The sequence below is a fragment of the Capsicum annuum genome, chromosome 9 (genome assembly GCF_002878395.1).
Source record: "Capsicum annuum cultivar UCD-10X-F1 chromosome 9, UCD10Xv1.1, whole genome shotgun sequence".
Classification (NCBI taxonomy): Eukaryota; Viridiplantae; Streptophyta; class Magnoliopsida; order Solanales; family Solanaceae; genus Capsicum; species Capsicum annuum.
In genome coordinates this window covers 140,471,037-140,478,018 of record NC_061119.1, presented here as the reverse complement: position 1 = coordinate 140,478,018, position 6,982 = coordinate 140,471,037, and the positions used below count along the sequence as shown (strand labels likewise).

The window sequence follows — 6,982 nt, the reverse complement described above, 5'->3', positions numbered from 1 at the left end:
ATAGGTAGGCTCAATTTGATGGTATTGATGCCTACGTCTCTCTCTTGGTGAGGGTTTACCCTTTCCCCTTACGAGGGTATCTCCTTGGATCCACACGGCCTCCTCTCATATCCTCCTCCCTCATGTAAGCATCATCAAAGGCTCCATACCTTTCATAATCCTTTCTACCATATTCCTCAAAGTGGACGGGACGATTTTGGTTATTTGGGACTTGATTTGGAGGAATTGGATTTTGCTGAGGTAGTGGTCTTTGGTTTAGTGGAGCTTGGAAGGGATGGTTCGGGTTTAGTGGAGGTAATTGACGTCCAAGTCCTTGTGGAATTTGAGGAATTTGGGAAGGTAAAGGTAGTTTGGCTTGCGGCATTTAGTGGAGCTTGTGGTGGATTTAGCATTTGGTGCAATGTCTCGGGAGTAATGGTGGCGGAGGAAGTTCTTTCATGTCCACTTGAAGAAACATGTTGAGGAGTAGAAGGGCGAGAGTTCCTTTGACTCTCTACTTGTTCTAATCTCCCACTTATCATCGACACATCCTCCTTAATTGATGTCAAGTTCCCTAGAATCAACTTTATGTTATTTAAACTTGATAAGATCAAAAAGTTTCACCTGATGTGGTTATTGGTACTTTACAAGTCTTTCAGATTTATGTGCATGAACTAATTGCTCATACAGTTTATTTTTCATTATTTGGGGTTGAGGGATGAGATCAGTAACTTTAGATATAGAAGAAGTAGAATTGGCAGCAAATGAAGAAATGAATGAATCAAATGATGAAAATGTAATAGTAGATGAGGAAAATTGGTTAGAAGAGGAAACATGGTGTAATCCCTCTGCTTTACACTTTATCCCTTGATTGCAAACAATAGGTCCTACTTACTATTGATTTTTCCGTATTCAACCTTTCAAGTGATCGGGTAATAGCCTTAAGAGTGACCCTCATAGTCTCAAGAGCATTGGAATCCACGTTTTGAGACGTGGTTCCCTCCATTGTCAAGGTATCACCTACAAAATCAACAAACAAGTTAGAGTAAACCTCTCATTACTTACTCTTATTCGGATCACCTCACACTTAAGTTCCACAAGTGTTGTAAATTGGCTAGTAACCCGTGAATCCTTAAGGTATGAGTATGCTCTTGTCCGGAGTAGATTCTTTTTTGAAGACTCAAAGAATTCTCGTCGGACTAGAACCATGAAGTAACAACGTATTCAAAAGATAAAAAGCACCCACGTAAACGTTGACACAAACAAAGGGATTCAAAGGACTAAGTGATAACCTAGTAGGAATGTACTAGCTTGTTAATTAGTTCTAGAACCAAATTAATGAAACCAAGAATCAACAATTAGAAACTAGAAAATCCAAACTTGAGCTTAATATTGACGTGTATAGTAGCAAGGGTGACGTGGCAGCATACAATTGGCCTTGGTCCCACCCAATTTTAGTCACACTTTTGAAATTATGGAAGACAATTGGTTTTGGATGGAAAGTATAAGTCTTGAATCTTTTGTAAGTTCAATCCCAAAAAGATAGACTTGACTTGTACTAGTCCCACAAAACACGAGGTCCTTGAAACAAGGAAAAGTAGTTGAAAAGTAGATGTCAAGTCTATGAAATGATGGGTTCAAGTCTTCTCACAACAAGCTTCACAACTTTTATCTTCACCTTTTTGAATCTATGTTGCACTTTTTGTTGGTTAAGTTATAAGAGTGAAGAACAAGATGAACACATCATCAAACCTTCAAGAACATAACTACTTCTCAATAACACAACACCACCACCACCAATCGTCCACCAATCTTCAACAACAAGAAGGCTCAACACACGGCCAACTTCAAGTCACCACAACATTAGCCAATATTATAAGCTCAACTTTAGATCTAGACACTTTTAGTGTTGGTGAGAAAGAAACCAACACTAGAAACACACTAAACAAGCAAAAATCTACTAGATTTATTCACAGAACTCTTGGCCAAGTCAACACCACAAGACTACAAGTTTTGGCCAAGGTCCAACACCAACACAATGTTTCTAACTTTGGTAAGATCTTCCCAAGATTGATTTTGTGAGAACAAAATCAAGCCTTGAGTTTTGATACCAAATGATACAAGATCAAGCCTACAACAAGAAATTAAGAGAATCACAAGAACAACAACAATAGAGAATCAAAGGCCCCACTCGGCTTCTCTATGTTTTCAAGGAAACAACAACAATATGCAACAAGATAGATCGATAACACAAGATTGCAATAATTATAGTGAATCGGAAGAGCCCCACACGGCTTCACTATATCAACACACAAACAACAAGGTTACAAGATGATGGATAGTAACTTGACACAAAATATCTTAGAATCTAAGAACTTAGGACCCTAAGACTAAAAGATATTAACACTAAGTTCTTACTTAGATCAAGAGGAACTCATGAACCTCAAGACCTTAAGTTTTTAGCAAGTGTTGCTATACTTTGTTGTACTAGTTTTGGGTTTCCACTCTCTCATTCAATATTACAAGACTTGTTGTGAAATATCATGAATGAACTAAGTAAGAGAAATAACCCTAATATTGTCTATATATAGTACACCATAAAATGAAAGAGAAATGACCCTTCTAGCCTTGGTCATGGGCGGCTTTGGAGTATAATAAACTTACACTTCAAAGTCCCTCTTCATACTTCAAAACATGGAATCTCTTAGATGGATTAATTACACACTCGCACACGGCCATTTGCATGAACATGGCTTGGAGTTTTTGTAACTGGGGGCTTGGCTACGGGCGAATAGTCTTGAGCTAGTTGCACTTGTCTCATTTTGGTAGCACTAAGGAGTCGTCAAGCACCTCTAACTTCATGAGCATTCCATCCAAAGGTCTAGAGGCAATTTGGATTGTATCATCTCCTTCTTGAAGAAGATTCGTCCTCGAAAATCTACAACCTTAAAGCACAAGAGAGAAGAAACAACCAATACATCCTCGAAGCACGAGGGTTAGCACAAGGATTAATAACAATATATCCATTCCAAGGAGGTACACATTTGACATATGACCAACGCTCTTTTGTTATCAATAAAACTAGTTCATCATACACTACACTAAGGTGTTGACCGTAAGAAGCATTATGAAACAAGGAAACTACCAAGGTCGTAAGACACTAAGTGTTTCTTTGTTTCACGATAAGCCCATAACCAAAAACTCCCACCTCTTTCTAAAACGAATCCAATATCAACATTGGACGTCATGAAAGGCATGAAGAAGATGAAGGAGCACGCTGGAGCAAGTTGGGCGTACTTTAGGTGCACCTTGGGAGCAGACCAAGCGCAGAAGGTACTGCTTTGACCTGCTTTAGCAGGTCAGGCGCACCTCCAGCGCAGGTGGCCCGAAACCAGCTGGAACAAGGGCCGAAAATGCCCTCCTTGTAGCCCCCATTGTCTCTTTCTTTTGGAATATTCCTTGGGCCCTTTGGATATGCTTTTAGACCAATACTTTTGCTTGCTTTTCCTTTCTCTTTCTTGGATCAAACAAGAACTTTTAGATGAGTTTGCCTCTTGTAGATATGAATGCCTTCAAGAACACTATGAACACCAAATTTTCCAACTCTTTCACCTTTGCTCGGAATGCAACGAAATTTGGAACTCAAACTCCTTTCAAATTTCTAAAAACATTTCCAATAACCTTAAGCCTCAATTTTCGTCCAATTTCTTCAAAATTTTGAACCCATTTGCTAGTTTGTTCATGCTTCAAGAACACAAAAATGGTGACATCTTGAAACTTCTCCAAATAACACAACTTAGATATAGGGTTCTTTTGGTGTGGGAAACACTTTGCAACACTTTTTAACCAAAAAACCAACACCAAATTAGCAAGATCTAAGTACCCACTTCACTATTTTCTTCAAGAACAAGCTTAACAATGGTGGCCTACTACAGTATTCTTCCAAACACACCAAATGGTCAAGTTCCTACCTAAATATCACTAGATGGAACAAATCTACTGTAGAAACAACAATAAGGACTCAAAAACACAGTTTTTTTGGGGTTTTTCTTTGAAACATTTTTTTTTTTAATTTTACAAGATATCTAACCTAATATTGAATTTGTAGGAACAAATCCAAGCTCGTCTCTGATACCAAATGATACCGAAACAAACTATGGAATCGAAAACTAAACTAAGAAACGGAGAATGAAAGATAAAGATAGATAGGAAAACAATAAGATAGACACAATGAAAGGAATTGATAGCAAACAAATGGTATATTTAACCTTTAATCCTCTATTCAATTAACCAAACAAAACATCTAAATCATACGTTGACCACAAGGAAATCGAATTCCCAAGCAACCAAAGTTTATAAGTGATAATCCAACGCATGCTAATCTAAGCTCACACGCACTCACAAGAGTGTAAGTCTATTAGCATCAAAGTTACCCTAAAAATGAAAGAAAACTCCTTTTTATAATCTAGGGTTAATTATTATAACTTATGGGCCCAAAAGTGACCCATTTGTAACCAAAAATGCAAATCAGCCCGCCTGTAGCAGATGGGGCCCATCTCAGGAGCAAATGCTTATTTTTTAACCTACTCAAGTAGATTAGGAGTAGGTTGGGCGCATCACAGGTGTAGATGGGGCGCAGGTCCCCTCAGAGGGGCTTTTTAGCCCTGTCTCGCACTCTTTTGACCCTCTAAGGTCCCTCGACCCTTCTTGAAGGTAGTCATCATCCATTTGACACCTTTTGATAGCACTAAGGAGTTGTGAAACACCTCGAACTTCATGAGCATCCTATCCAAAGGTCCCGAGGCAATTTGGATTGTTTCAGGAACTCGTCATATTCTGTCCGACTCTGAGCAGTATAAGCATTATTAGATGGTCGATTGTTTGGCTTTGAGCAGTATGAGCATTATTAGATGTTCGATTGTTCGACTCTGAGCAGCATTAGCATTACTACATGGTCGATTAGGCTGAGCAACAGAGGTTACTTGTGGAGATGTATGATTACTTTCTCATTACTGAGGAGCTCATTATATTTTTTTTGGTAGCAATAGGATCATAACTGGGTGGTGGACCATGCAAAACACATGTCCTGAGTGCGTTCAACCTTATGACAATAGCTACAATTAGATTGAGATTTTCCATAACGACCTCCTTGCCGATTCTCAGTAGATTGATATGTTCATTTTTCCATGGTTTGAGATGCGGGAATAGAAGATTCAACGACGGGTGATGAAACTACATTGAGACTGGGAGGCACGACAATGCGAAGTAGATGAGAGAATAACTCATCAATGGTAGGAATTGTAGGACTAGGTAAAATATAATCACCTACTGAATCATGGTTAGTAGGAAGTCTAGCAAGTGTAAGTACTGGAAATTATCTGTGCTTTTGTTGTTTTTCCACTTATAGTGACTGGCTTCAATGTTTCAAATTCCTTTATGACTGCTTGTACCTATCCCAAGTAAGTAGACATATTGGATTCTTGTTTCTTTAAGTTGGTCATCGGAGATATCACATCATAAAAACGAGATATGTCATTAGTGTATAAAGCACATGCCCTGTCTCAAACTAATGTCTATAATGAGCAAAACAAGGGCATCAACTTGAAATCAATAGATCGCCATAAAAGACTATATAATTAAGCGTCAACCTCTCCTATTGTTCTTTGGCTTTCACATGACTTGCTTTTCATCTAACACACTAGCCTTGGTCATTAAGTGATTTTGAACGCCTTTACCTTTGCACCACAACTCAATCGAGGAAGCCCAAGCTAAATAATTTTGAACTACCCATTAATGGTTCGAAAGTGATCATAGGGCTTGAACTTTCAATTCTAGTATTTTGGAGCAAAAAATATCACACCCAAAAGACATCTTGTTAATTTTGACTTGAAAGCAACAAGAAAAAGAGATTTGGATGTATGAGAATTCAAATCTTGATAGAAAACATATTGGAAAATAAAACTACGAAGTTGTCAAAACCCAACAAATTGCCCAAACCTTAATTTCACCTATCAGAATCAGGAAAAATGGTAGGAGTATGGTCGGAATACTTGGACGACTTCGATAGAAGAAAAATTCAGAAACTAGATCGGAAAAGGCCTCACTTGCCTGATGCGTGACACAAATCTCACCAAAAATTCTGACCGTCGGCGCATCAGAGTGCGTAAGGTGATGTTTTTCGATGGTTCTTATGGAAGTCATTGGGATGCAATTGTTCGAATTCTACGATCTATCAAGTCTACTCCGGTAAAGGACGATCGAGGCCATGAGTAGATCTTTGGAAATACAAATGCTGATTAGGTAGGATCACCTTCTGTTAGACATTCAACTTTCTGATATTGTGTTTTTTTAGTAAGAGGTGATTTGGTGTCCTAAAAGAGTAAGAAACAAAGTGTGGTTGCTCGATCTAGTATAAAAGTATAATATCAACAATGGCTGTAGCAACTTGTGAGCTAGTTTGGATTAAATAGTTTCTTAGAGAACTCAAATTTGGAGATATCAGTTGGATGGAATTTGTGTGTGATAACCAAGTGGCCTTACATATCGCATCAAATTTGATATTCATGAGAGGATGAAGTACATTGAGATTGACTCTGACTTTGTTAGATAAAAAGATACTCTCGAGAGATTTCGTTGTAAAATTTGTCACCTCAAATGATTAGCTTGCGTGCCCGCATATTAGTGACATCTGTAACATTCTTGGACATGACTTGTATGCACCAACTTGAGGTGAGTGCTAGAATATGATTTATATATAGTTATTCCAAATGGAAAATGATTATAATGTGGTGTCTAAGCAGGACTTATAGTAACAATGTCGATACATAATGCAATAATATTTTCTCTTTAACAATACAAAGTTCTTTTGTAGCCTTTATTTAGGATATAACAATACGTATTGGTTGGTACTTGCATAGTACACCGGGAATATAACAATTGTCTGACGATAAGATCCTATATTTCATTACATGTATTATTCTATGCCTGGTTTAAGGGAACTCTT

At 38.0% G+C, this 6,982-nt stretch overlaps 1 long non-coding RNA gene across 1 annotated transcript in view; it reads right to left on the bottom strand.

Annotated features, from left to right (window-relative positions):
* The window catches only part of LOC124887385, an 18,835-nt gene extending 15,774 nt beyond the window's left edge, over window positions 1–3,061 (bottom strand). Inside the window, exons 1-2 of the long non-coding RNA XR_007045015.1 lie at window positions 2,356–3,061; window positions 1,980–1,983 (exon numbers count right to left, since the gene is read on the bottom strand). This is a non-coding gene — a long non-coding RNA (uncharacterized LOC124887385). The remainder of the gene's footprint in view (window positions 1–1,979; window positions 1,984–2,355) is intronic.
* Window positions 3,062–6,982: the final 3,921 nt, after the last annotated feature.